Source organism: Lissotriton vulgaris, chromosome 5 (genome assembly GCF_964263255.1).
Source record: "Lissotriton vulgaris chromosome 5, aLisVul1.2, whole genome shotgun sequence".
NCBI classification, from domain to species: Eukaryota; Metazoa; Chordata; class Amphibia; order Caudata; family Salamandridae; genus Lissotriton; species Lissotriton vulgaris.
In genome coordinates, this window is record NC_141693.1 from 1,212,272,273 (window position 1) to 1,212,286,720 (window position 14,448).

A 14,448-nucleotide genomic window follows, 5' to 3' on the forward strand; every position below is an offset into this window, starting at 1 on the left:
CTTTAACATAGGATGACTGTAATAAATTAGCCTTCTGTGGGTCCTCAGGATCCCCGCAGGACCCACTACCTTATTGAGTATGTAAAGAGCTGAAGGAGGAAGTCTTCCCACAACTCCGGCAGATTTGCTGAAAATCCCTGACTAGTGGAGTAGTACCATCTCTCTGGAAGAAGGCAATAGTTACACCACTTTTAAAGAAACCAACTTTAGACCCTACGTCCCCAAACAACTACAGGCCAGTATCTCTCTTATCTTACCCAGAGAATTTTCTAGAAACCAACCACTTATTAGAAGATGAGCAGTTTGGATTTTGTCCTGGACATGGAACTGAAACTGCCCTACTGACAGTCATGTATAAAGTTAGAAATGCGTACAGACAAAGGTCACTCATTCATACTGAGCGTATTGGACCTGTTTGCCAAATTTGAAACAGTCAACCATAAAACTTTCATGAAAAGGCACACCTCAATTGGACTGAGAGGCATGGTGGCAAAATGGCTGCAATCCTAATTGTCTAATAGACAACAGACTGTGGCCCCCCCACCCTAATAATCTGAATGCAGAAACATAAAATGTGGTGTCCCACAGGGATCCACAATCAGTCCCATACTATTAACATGTAAATGAGTCCACTGATCTCAGTCTTTAAGTCATATAAAATCAACCTAATCAACTGTGCAGATGACACCCAATGTAACCTGTCGCTGGAAGGAGATCAATCACTGCCACTCAATATCTTTCATTAATGTATGCAAATAACTGCAGCTTGTCGGAGAGACAATACACTGCAGTTGAATGGTAATAAGACAAAGAATCTATGCTGCCCTGGGACGAAAAGTCCCTTTTCCCTTCCATCTAATTTCTGGCCCCTGACACCCTCTGAGAGAGTCCAAAATGTGGGCCTAATTTTCGATGACAAACTAAGCCTAGAATCTCAAGTGAACAAACTGGCTGGAATCTGTTTCTCACTAAATAGAGCTTTACGAAAGATACTCCCAATCTCAGCCAGAGCCATAGTGGTAAGAAGTGTAATACTGAGCCGACTGGACTACTGTAATGCTTTGTTACTAGGAGCTCTTAATTAAGAGATTACATAGAGTTCAAACATGGCAGCTAAGCTGTCCCTAAATAGAGCAAGCAGGTCATCTGCATCTCTGTCCCTGAGGGAACTTCATTGGCTCCCTTTGGTGCAGAGAATATTTTTTAAATGTTCTGTATTGTCTTTAAGGTAATGCATGGCCTTGGGCCAACTCCAGTACAAAATAGGTTTAACTGGCATGCCCCAAAAAGAAGTCTACGACCCTCATCAGCTAATCTGGCAAGCAGGGCCAGGTTCAATAATACTGGATTTGGAGGAAGAGCATTCATGACCAAGGCAGTTCTGTTCTGGAATGCAATCCCAATAAGACAGACAGGGGATATATTATACTTCAGTAAGGGTTTAAAACATGGCTCTTCCCCAAAGACTTGAACATGCTGCAAGATAAAACTCTGTAACACACCTTCCCTCCTGGACGATGTGTCCATGGTTGCAAAATACAGCACCAGGTATAAATACAAATGCATGTATACACACCAACCAATATTCACTCTCTGCCACACCATTATCTTTAGAGGAGTCCCAAATGTTGCAGTGTAATATTTGTTCATGTGACACTATCCACTAAAGAGTTTTCCTGTTTCTTAGGTATAAGATTGCAAGAATCACTTTCAACAAACTCAATAATACTCAGTGTACTTCTCCCAAAACGATAAAAGACCAAGGACTAAATTATGATTTTGAGTCATAAAGATTGCAAAATAGCCAGGATGGGTATACCATTGCTATTTACCAATTTCAGATCTGGACCTGAAATTTGGAAAATAACTAGTGGAAATAGCACTTTATACTATCATTTGCTAGCAGTTTCCAAAAATTACCAGCTGACACACAGTTTTACCTGCCAGCACTTGGATTTCCCCTACTACTACCATTGCATCACCCGTTAATACTAGACATATTCTTAATCACGCAGATCTGAAAAAAGTTCCATAACTTGATTATTGGACATGTTCGCTCCATGCAAAGTTTTTGTCAATTTCAAAACAGAGGGATTGCATTGTGATTTGACGCTGCCCGTCAAGGTGGCAGAGGACCTCATGTTAAAAGAATAGCCTTTAAGAAAACTGGGATCCAGTAGATTTATTTTCAGAAGTAATGAAGGCGAGCTGCTTCAGTTCATTCCAGTGATTCAAAAAGGGGGTGGGTAAGAGTGGTCTGCTTAATTCAGACACTCTGTTCATCACCACCCCCTTTCTGAATCGTTTTTGGCCACTATAGGTGTGGCAGGGTATACTCAGACATGAGACCCTTTCTCACTGCACCATCAGGATTCAAGCAAGCCGGGCCGAAGACGGCTGAAATGCCAGAAACCGGTCCCCGGTAGCTTGTCTCCTTTCTGGTGAAGAATTGGCTTGGTAGTTTAGTCTGCCCTGTTCCCATGATGCACTGGGCCAGGGACAGACTGATTGCATATAGCCAGGTTCTGAGCTGGGATGGTGCAGTGAGATAAATAACGGTGATGGATCAAGCCCTGATCTTTGGACTGGGTAAGAGTGGTCTGCTTAATTCAGACACTCTGTTCATCACCACCCCCTTTTCTGAATCAGTTCATTCCAGTGGCGGCTTCTCTTCATAGGCGGCAGAGTGTCGCCTCACCTGCTGGTGCAGTGGTAAACACAGAAAAATGCTGGAGTGTGAGGGTTTGGGGAAGGGAAGACTCTTGCGGATTGCAAGGTGTCTCCCAGTGCTCAGTGCACGAGTCAGATTGGCCAGATGTCTGTAGCTGGCCTACCAGACCCAGCAATGCCAGGTTTGAGAAACAGCTGGGGGGTTGCTGGCACAACCACCCAGCCTCAAAATGATTGCTGGGTTAGCCTGCTCCAACCAATCCCGGAGTTGCTCTCATGCTGAAAAAAGCATGAGAGCAGCTCCAGGATTGGCTAAATTCATGCTGCACTTATGAAGGAAGATCTTCCCTTTCCCTCTTGCTCCGCATCACCCGAGGAAAAGCAAGGGATAGGAGCACCAGTCAGGGGGCCCAGAGGCCTGCAGTATTTGTGGCCAGTGCCTCCCATTTAATAATGGTGCCAGCTGCGACTAGTTCATACTGACTCAAAGGACAGCTGTGGCATTCTGTGATAGCTTGTAAGCAGATATCAGCAGTGCCCTTTGTTTCAGAATACCCAGTGAATTCCTAATGTGTGTGGACTGATGGTGTGTTTGGTGTATGGGAGGCACTGCATGGTGATTGCCATGTAGTGCAGGGATATGTAAAGTGTCCAATGTTTGCATTGTGGTGGGTGTTTATTTTTTATTACAATTGAATTCAAACAAAATATTGTTAAATGCTTCCAACCCTCTTCCCCTACAACCAAACATCCTGGTCCTGAATTTCAAAACTAAATGTTTTCATTTTTTTTATTTATAATATTACACACACATTTTTTTTTATTATTCCTTTTAGAAATGGGGGTCTCTACTTAGCAGGGGTTTGCACCTTTGTCCAAGTAGGGACCCATCCTTCTAGTCAGGGTAAGGGAGTTACACTCCAAAAATAACCCTTGCTCACCCCCTTGGTAGCTTCGCACGAGCAGTTAGGCTTACCTTAGAGGCATTGTGTAAAGCCTTTCTACATAACCAACAGTAACACAGTGTAAGCACTACAAAAGGACACCACACCAGTGTGAAAAATATCCAATATTTATATATACTTAAGACAAGACCAAAAACTATATAAAAAATCTACAATACAGTAATAAGAAATCTTCAATAATGAAAAATAGACTTAAAATAAAGTTCCTTGAAGTCAATAGCTCCATTTTGGGCTATCACAGTGTCGTGAACAACAGATCCAAACAGTTCTGGCTGACCGCGGTGTCGCGGCCACCTACGGTGTCGGGAAGACCCGCAAAATAGTACCTTTAGAAAATAAGGGCACTGGCGACCTCTCGTTTAACTTCTAAAGCATGGCGTCTGCAGGCGTCGGTTCTGTAAGTCGTGCGGGAGTCGGCAGGCATCGGGGCGCAATGCGAAGTGCAGCGGTGCGGCGTGCGGTGCTCTCAGATTGTGGTGCAGGAAGCAGGCCGGTGATTGTCATCCGGCAGCATTGGTGAGACCAGTACTGCCATGCTAAGTGATGCAGTGCTCGTCGCTGTGCTGGCAGGTCACGGTGCACGCAGCGTCATCGTCGTTGCTGAAGCAATGTCCTCGGCTGACAAACTGGAGTCGATGGCACCAGCAAGCCAAGGCTGCGGTGCGGGATGAGGGTGGTGCATCGTGTAATTACTAAGCAGTCCCCTGAACCACAGTGCAGGCAGTGGCATTGATTTTGGCATGATACGGCGTCATTGGGGATACCAGAGCAATGATGTAAAGTGAGGCGGTATGGAGCACGGGCCCACAGGTCAGATGCAAGCAGCGGCTAGGTGGCGGCAGTGAGACGAGGGTTGCTGTACAGCGGTGCCATCTCTGGTGTCTTTAGGACATGGAGTTGGCAGCGGCATCGTAGACACATCAGGTTGCTTTTTCTTCTGTTGCAGCACAAAAGACACAGTCCCCAGTGCTGAGGGCAGAAGAACTTGAAGTCTTTGCTGTTCCTGAGACTTCTTGAACAGGGGGAAAGCTCTATCTGAAGCCCTTGGAGAAACTCACAAAAAGAGATTGCAGAAAGTTCAAGTAAAGTCCTTTCACTGCTCAAGACATAAGCTGCCACGTCAGGCCAATACAGCAAAGCACCCAGCAAAGTGATAGTTCCTCCTCACAGCTTCTCTAGCTATTCGTCTTGGCAGGCTTCCTGGTCCAAAAGTGTTCTAACGTTCTGGGGTCTAGGCCCCAATAGTACACATCTTTATTCTTCTGCGTGTAAAGGCAAACTCAACATTCTAAACCAGCATTTAGTACATTCCACTCTTATACCAACAAAACAGTTCTATGGCGTTCAATTGGAGCCACAAGGGTTACATCATTTCTAATACTTAAGACCCTACAACTCACCTGTCAGTTAAAATAAAAAAATATAACATTTACAAAGTTTATATATATATAGACATATACATTCAAATGTATTCAGACAATTAAAGTGGCAAGAAGATTGTTTGGCCCGATTTTGTTTTGGGAAACTGGAAGGTGTTATCACCAATGTCATGATCTGTGTCAATGGTGTAGAAGCAGAAGCAGTTGCTGATGTTTTAGATTCAGTCTCTCTTTCAACTATTAGATCTGATGAACAATTGGTCAAAGGCCTGAAATGAGAAGAGTCTTGGATATTACACTTCTAAGGGTGTTGGGACACCACTTGTAAAGGTTCTGTATCAAAGGGAGAATCCAATTTTCTTTTCTGTTTCTGTTGTATAAGAGAGGAGATCCAGTGCTCAAAGTCCTAGGGCCTGATTATGATCTTGGTGAACGGGATACTATCTTACATATGTGACAGATATCCTGTCCACCGTATTACAAATGCCATAGGATACAACGGAACTTGCAATGCGGTGGACAGGATATCCATCACGTTTGTACCAGAGTATCCCATCTGCCAAGATCATAATTAGGCCCAATGTTCTTTGCTCGATGTCTTTTGTCAACATACACTTTCATCTTGTGTTTGTTAACCAAGTCCTTCTCATGAGTTGTCATCTCATCTTACTTTCTCTGATTGGTCCGTTAAGGTAACTTGGTATTCACTGGTTTCCCAAACATCAAAGTTGCAGGACTTTCAACAGTGGTGTGTTGAATGAAAAGCTCTCAAGGTAGAATCCAATACAGTTTTCAAATTGAGCTTCTTAAGAGTGACAGGCTGCACTGCTTTCTTTAACATACTACTAAAATGCTCAACAAGTCTGAAGGATTGTGGCCACAGAGTTGTGATCTTTTTATGCTTTGTTTTCAAACGCTTCAAGAAATCTCTGAACTCTCGATTATTAAAATGTGGGCCATTGTCAGACTTTAAAATGGCTAGAACATCCTGCTTCGCAAAGATGCCATGTAGTCTTTCAGTGACTCGATTTTGAGTTGTAGATGAAAGATTTCAATTAGTGGAAATTATGAGTATTTATCCATAGTCACCAATAAATGATGTTCACTGTCAAGGGAAGCGAAAAAGTCAAAGTATTCCCTTCCATGCATGCTTCTGGAGTCCTGACATGTTCATGGTGAGATTAATATTTTTTGCAGAAAGGCAGTTGCATAAATGATTGTATAAATGACAGGCCATTAACCTTTTGGTGCTTGCGTCAGCCGATGGCGGACGCAGACACTACATACCTGGTGTGGCACACATCCATTTACTAATAACAAGGAGGGCTCCCTTTAATCGATTGCCAAAAACAGGACAACAATGGCCTCCTTAGCCTTCAGCGAGGCCTCGTTTGAAAGGGAAGAGTCTTCTAGAAAGGGTGTCCTGGCTGTGTTTTGCAGAAGTGCTGTGATCCATTGCCAGGAAACCTGACACCAGGGATGACATGGAGGGCGATCAGCCCTCATGGGAATTGGCCACCCATCCTCCCGGGGGTGTGTTTTGCAGAAGTGCTGTGATCCATTGCCAGGGAGGGCTCCCTTTAATCCATTGCCAAAAACAGGACAAAAATGGCCTCCTTAGCCTTTAGCGAGGGCTCGTTTGAAAGGGAAGAGTCTTCCAGAAAGGGTGTCCTGGCTCTGTTTTGCAGAAGTGCTGTGATCCATTGCCAGGAAACCTGACACCAGGGATGACATGGAGGGCGATCAGCCATCATGGGAATTGGCCGCCAATCCTCCCGGGGGCATACATATATAAATATATATATATCTATATATACATTCCCTTATGATGATTCCTCTTTCGGATCCAAATTAGGCTCACGCCAGGGGTGTACTTCTTTCTTTTATTTTATTACCGCAAACAAAAAAACACACCCGACAGACGCGTTTCGGCTTCGCGCCTTTGTGGGAATTGGCAGCCCATCCTCCCGGGGACATGTATATATATATATTTTTTTTTAAACGTTGGTTTTCCCTGAGGGAGGGGGGACGTAATCACCCCACCAAAGCTACAAAAAATAGGAACATTTTTATAATGCCGGCAAAATTGACATGGGGTCGGGCATCCTACTCACTGGCCGACCCTCTGTGGGGGCTATTTTTTTTTTATATACAGATGCGTGGTTTCCTTGGGTAGTGCAATCGGGCCTTAGGGAAATCACACCTATTAAAAATATATATACACAAAGAAAAAGATGGATATCTGTGTGAGTGTGTTTGTGTGTGTATATATATATATATATATATATTACCTACAGGCGGTCGCCAGTAGGTAGTTATAGTTAGGATTTTTTTCAATGTTAAATCTCAAAATTCTATTTGGAATAACTTTGGCGCCGGTTGACGAATCTGCCTGAAAATTTCCTCAAAATGGCCTCGCGGTGCCCCGGTCCTTCCCTGAAAGTTTGGGGGGGATTTGTCAAGCGGGGGCTGAGATAAAAGGGGGGTCCCAAAACGTGTGTTCCCCATGTTAATTTCCATAGGGCGGTCGACCTCATTTTTAGCCCGAACGGCTGAATGGATTTCCACCAAACTTGGCAAAATTGTAGGGACTGGTAGCCCGATGTGCCTTTGCTATGTCTCAAGATATGTGCTCCAGTGGATTTTGAGTTCAAAAAAATATATATATCTATGGCAGCGCCCCGGTATGCGCACCGGGGAGCGCACCATGCGCGCCACGCGACTTGCGCACGGAAAGCTGATTGGCGCTCAGGTGTCGGTAAACATTACAAATGGTCCGGAGCGGCCGCCATCTTGTGTCTCGGTAGGATCGAGACACAAGAGGTGGCCAAAACAAAGGGGGAAAAGACCATTAGGGGGCAGAGTAGACCCCCCTGACTCCCTAGGTTTCATGTGGGGGCTATAAAAGGGCCCCGCGGGGCAAAAAAACCAAAATTCGATTTGCGCGGGAGGAGCACCCGGTACGCGTACCGGGGAGCGTACCATGGGGAAAAAAGAATCTGAGTTTTTTAAAAATGAAGCCTTTATTTATAAATTGGAGGTAGTTCTAAAAAGAACTGTTTTTTTTCTTCTTTTTGTTGTTTTATTTTTTTTAATTGTTTTTTTGAACATTTTTTACTTTTTATGGCTTTTCTGAACAGTTTTATATTTTTTTTGTATTTTCTTGGGGGAGAAACAAAAAACTGGGAATTGTAAATGGCTCAACTGGAGCAAAAAAAATCTGCAAAAAATTAGGGTTTTTTCGGGCACTTATGGTTATCCCCAGCACAGATGATAATTTTAACACTTTGCTCACCATAGCAAATTAACTTACCACAATATTTGCACATGATTTTAAAATCGTTAAATTTGGGTTGTAAGATAGGCATTGTCTCTGTTGCCTCTGAACCCGATGGAGTTGCTTCTTTTGATGTTGAGGGTCTAGATGATGATGGGGGTAGCTTACTGCAGAGGTCCCTTACCTCTGCAGCAGAATAGTTGATTGGGTGCCAACGGATCATGTGCCGAATCATGGTATGATTCCCGAAGGAATATTTTTTGTTAGGGTTCCCCCTGGAAAGCTCAGCATCACAAATCAAACAAGTCACCTTCGCAGCGTTGACTTTTTTTAAACCCCTTGGGATTTTGTAGAACGGCCATACGAAGTGCTCTTTTGGTTTGTAGGACTGATGAACTTCTTGCAGGAACTGCCTTGAGCCTTCCTCCTCTTCCTCCTCCTCCTCCTCTTCTTCTTGACCACCAATGTGATCTTCTGGTGGTCTTTTTGATGGTGGTGGTGGTGGTGGTGGGGCAGATGCTACAGCTGCTGCTGCTACTGTAGCCATTTTTAAACAGAATATATTAGAGACAGATCTCCAAACAGGTCTTCCTCAGTGAAAGGACACAGTCAGAATAAAGAAAAAAAGAGGGGGCTTTCCTCATTTGGAAAAAAAACTGTTCTTGACTAATGAGAAGTGTTATTTTCAGGTCACATGACCAGGGCTTTCATCATTTGGAAACCAAAAGTGTTGTGAACCAATGAAAAGTGTTATTTTCAAGTCACATGAGCAGGGCTTTCATCATTTTGAAACCAAAAGTGTTGTGAACCAATGAAAAGTGTTATTTTCAGGTCACATGACCCGACGCGCTTACGCTACGCAACCCGGGGCGCGCCCCGGGGCTCGTAGCATAAGCGCGTCAGAACGTTTTGCGATCGTATGCGCATGCGTGCTTCCGGGTGCGCTTATGCTGTGCGTCATATGACGCATCACGCGGCTACACGATACGTCACAATGTTGTTTTCGTTCGCGGAAATAGCGCTAATGGGACGCTCACCGGTACGCGCCCTGGGGCGCGCCATAGCACTGTGCTTACCGGTGAGCACATCGGTACGCGCCCCGGGAGCGCACCGGGGCAAACAAATTAAAAAATATATATATATATTACATAATTATAAAATATAAAATTTGTTATAAAAAATGTTACATTTCATACCTATAGAGATTTGAAATTTGAAATTCACTGAAAAAAAATAGGTTTGAGGCCCTATATATAGTTAGGAATTAGCATTTAAAAAACCTTTGAAATTCACTGAAAAAAACATAGGTTTCACACCAGTTATAGTTAGGAATTAGCATTTAAAAAACCTAGTAATTTCACTGAAAAAAACATAGGTTTCACACCAGTTATAGTTAGCTGGAAATTTTACTGACATAAAACCATTAAAATTCCACGTTATAGTTATTTGGACTCACTATAACTTGCGCGCCTGCAATGCACTGCTCATGACGTCACAGATTACATCACTCATGACATGGTCAGTGAAATCACTCATTACATTACTGATGACACCGTCCTTGTGATAGAGTGACAGACCTCCTTTCACTGTAAAGTAACCCTTGAAACACATATTCAAAAATAGAAACTAACATTTTCAAAAAAGTGGAGAAACCCATACCAGTTACAACAACCAATTCAGTAATTCCACCTTCTATATACACATCCTCTCATTCAGCAACAGTTCTACATAGTCACTCATACATATACTCACTTCTCATATTTAGTGATACACCTATACATCCTGTTACACACCGACAGCCATCCAAAAGTTACTCACACACATACTCAGACATGCAAAAAAACTATTAAACATCCATTTATTTGCATATATAACTATACACACTACCACCTTACTTCTAAGGAAACTTACACATACTTACTCTCTTAAGCAATCACTTATAGAAACACATACTTATTTAAACAGGAACTCTTACAATCTCACATATACTCACTTATATACATCATTACTCACATATACTTGATTAAAACATATGTCGTTAATGATAAAGACACTAGTGAGACAGTCATTCACTCACTAACACACCCATACAGTCCTGCACATATGCTGTCTTCAAAACACTTACAAACAGTGAGTCAGTCATTGATGCATCTATGTGCGAAGTAATACCCCCACCAAACCATACAGACACTCATACTAATACTAAAAAAAATCTAATAACCCAATTTACACACACATTTAGCTACTCACCAACCCATGCAACCACTTATACACAAAGTGAAACACTGATAAAAACATTTAAATATTTAAACAATACTCGCTAATATATGTATTCACTAAGATACACTTAATAAGCCAGTTAACCAATCATTTTTTTTTTTAAAAACATCCATTAAGACACTTATTTAAACATTTATTCTTCCATCGACCTTTACATATACATATATAAAACATATTTATTTTACAGAAAGACACACATTCACTGGATGGTGTCATCAGTGATGTCATGAGTGATGTCACTGACCATGTCATGAGTGATGTAATCTGTGACGTCATGAGCAGTGCATTGCAGGGGCGCAAGTTATAGTGAGTCCAACTAACTTTAACGTGGAATTTCAATGGTTTTATGTCAGTAAAATTTCCAGCTAACTATAACTGGTGTGAAACCTATGGTTTTTTCAGTGAATTTACTAGGTTTTTTAAATGCTAATTCCTAACTATAACTGGTGTGAAACCTATGGTTTTTTCAGTGAATATATATATATATATATATAAATACACAATCCTGCAGGCACAAGGGCTCACACGAACTCCAGCGCAAAAGACAGGTACAGACCACAAGTGAAGAGTGCAAAAAGTGAAAATTTATTCCAAAATGGGCAGCAGCATGACGCGTTTCGCTCGGCAAACCGGACTTGATCACATAATCTACCCAGAGACACAGGTGGTTTAAATACTCCATAAAGCACACGTAACTCCACCTATTGACTTTCATAAACAGTGAAAACATACTACATGTTGTCAATACATATCCAATTACTGAAGAGTTGTTTAAGTTTCTAAAAAACTATTTAAAAACATAATTTCAGTAAAGTGAAAAATATTGCAATATTATATAACAATATTTGATTTTATACTGGTTATACAGGGCAAGTGCCCGAAATCGATACAATTGAGTATGATCACCTAATATCATCTACAATACGGTGTGAAAGTGAGCTAAGTCAAACCATCTACAAAAAGTGAGTAAGTGGGGGAGGAGCCAAGATGGCGGACGGGATAGACGCTTGAACTCCCGGCTCCGCAAGCCGTCCGGCTTTCTCTGACTATCCTGACCCTTTATCCTGCCCGGCGCCGTCCCAATACCGTGGAATGCGGACGCTGAACTGACTGGGATCCTTCTGGTACCTTTGCCGGCGGAATCGGTAGCGGATTCGAGGTGATTTGACCTCCGGCGCTTCCCCCCTGTACCCTGCGCAGTTGGCCGCTGCTGGACGCCGATGGATCAGACGGGGAGACGAGCTGGTGAGACGCTGCGGACCACGGGGGCTTAGAGCGTTGCTCTGCCGGTAGGAGTCGGACCCTTCCACCTGGGTCGGACTCTATTTCGCACAACTTGATGTACGGACGACGCTGGAGCCCCCTTTCATGGTTAGCTTCCCCCCCTGCCACCCCTTAGAGGCAGGGGCGGACTCCATCTTGGAGCGTCTCCCCGCAGTGGACGACTGCTAACCCCGGGGACACGTGGAGGACTCCTATCCTGTGCTGCCTTCACTTTGCTTCCTGAGTTTCCCCGGCGGCTACACTGCTGCAATTCCAGCGGCCGCTCTCTCCCCTGGTGTCGCCACTCACTGTGCGCAGCGGGCAAGGACATGGTTTCCACCGCCGGAGCGCTAGCTGCTGCTGGACCCGTAATTGCTGGAGACCCACGCGCCCCGTGGCCGGTGGTCGCGTCGCGTGTGTGGGGGGACAACGCAGACTGGCTTCTGACTAGGAGTGACCCGACCCTTGGCGACATCCTGGCCGCTCTCACGGCCCTGAAGGTCGAAATGCGGAGCACAGCCCGGACACTGGCCCGGAGGCTCGATGAAGCGTTGCCAGGCAGAGCGCGACCTCGACTGGATGAACCCCCGCCGCCCCTGTCTCAAGTTGGAGGGGATAAAATGTTGTCGATCGCAGAAGGGGCGGTGGGGTATTCTCCTGGCTATAATGTATCGTGTTTGACTGTCGACGGAGGTACAGTTACAGACGTACCCCTTGCTGTCGGAGTGCAGACTTTGCCTACAGACTATCCACCGGTGACTGACAGCCTTTTTACATCATCACCAGTCCCTTTCGCTGTCCCTATCAATGGAGCCCCTGGGGTTTGTTTTCGCATTGTTCGGGACCTTGCGACGTGTGAGGGCTTCACGGTCCCCTCCCTTCGTGGGCGGCCATCTTGCTTCTTTGTCCTAGTTCGAGACGCTTCGCAACAATGGACGGGCCTGGAAAAATTCTATCGCTCCGGACAGGGTTGATGGACTGCCGGTGGTAGTAATGTTTGGCTTGATTGGCGCAGACCCGGACTGGACTATGTTTAATGATAGAGGTGGGTTGGTCGTTAATGTACTGATTGGCTCCTGCATCGAACTGTCGTATTCTCCTGCTGTTTATTTCACCTTCGGGGGGGGGGTGAGCTCGTGCTGGACTGAGGTACTGGGTGTTACAGCTACTGCCTTATTGGGGATACTGTATTTGTTTATGGTGTGGGGTATGGCGCCGGAGGCTTAGTCGGTGAGGGAAGCCGGGAGTTCGGATGAGAGGTGGGCTCCTCCCCGCTTTTCCCCCTTTCCTGGGAGTGGTAGGGGAGTGTCATCTTCCCTCTCTCCCTGTGTGCTTCTGTGCATTTCTGGACTTTTTTCCTTTCTGTCTTCTTTTCTTCTTACGGCGTCTCTTGCCGTCTATCCTCCTCTCTTCTGGCTTCTCTTACTATCCTTCTCCTCTTTCTCTTTCTTCTCTTCTCTTCCGTGAACTGCATTTCGGGTTCTTTATGGGGCGACAGGCACATTGTCGGGGGGGGTAGGCCGTAGCCTCCGCTTTGGTGTAGGGTGGGGGGGTAGATTTCTTTTTCTTTTTGATTACTATGGGCCTTTTTTCCTATTTTCTGCGCTTTCTTACACTGCTTTCCTTTCTGGGTCCTGATAGGGATGTTGGGAGTGGGCGGCGCTGGGAGTGGCACGAGCGTGGTTCCTGTTGTTTGCTTTGTTTTCTACAGTATTGCCACTCTGAAGGGGTGTTTCATGTACTTGCTGCTATTCGTTCTGCTGCCTACTCATGTGGGTCTATAGTACGGACTCGGATCTCCTTTGTACCTATCCTCCATTGATTTCTAGACCTTTAAAAAACCTTTAAAATTAACCTTCATTGTTCCTGAGGCGTGATGGCCAGTATTTTCCAGTGTACCTGATGACTCCTTGTTTTCTGATATTGCCGTGCTATTGCGCCTTCGTATTGCTCGCACCTGTGCTCAATAAGTTTTCGTGGCCGGCCTCAGGGTTGTGGGCCCGTATTTGTACTTCTGTGGATGCACCAATAAAGGTTTTCAAAAATAAAAAAAAAAAAAAAAAAAAAAGTGAGTAAGTGCTAAAGTGCTAAACATTATTCTTGAATATTGACGAGCAATATTACTAACGATGTAAACAGTAATGGCAGCAGATAAAGTGAAAAGTGCTTAAAAGTGCAAAAGTGCTAAAATAGACCGGTAGTTAAATATTAGCAGCAGCTTTATCAGAACAGTTTTCAGTTCCTGGTCAAACCACAATCAAGATATCTAGAAAAACTTCATATATTTACATGTATCCAAATTCAGTGGTAATCGGATATAATGTCCTCAACGCATTCCAAAATTATAGGTAAAACCATAAGACAGTAAAACCTGAATTTCATAAGTAGCTCTAAAACAAGGTATTAAAAAGCCAAGATTTAAAAAGCTAATTAAACAACCATTGTAAATGTGAGGAGAGGTTGAAAAATAGACCTTTACATCAGTTATGAAAAAGATACCCTACTGTACCTAGTATAAATTTACAGGAAGTTATGAAGGTCCTCCCCCATATTGAGTCCATTTGCTATTGAGTAGCACTATATAATGGCTTTCCAACTGTCGAAGTCTTTTCTC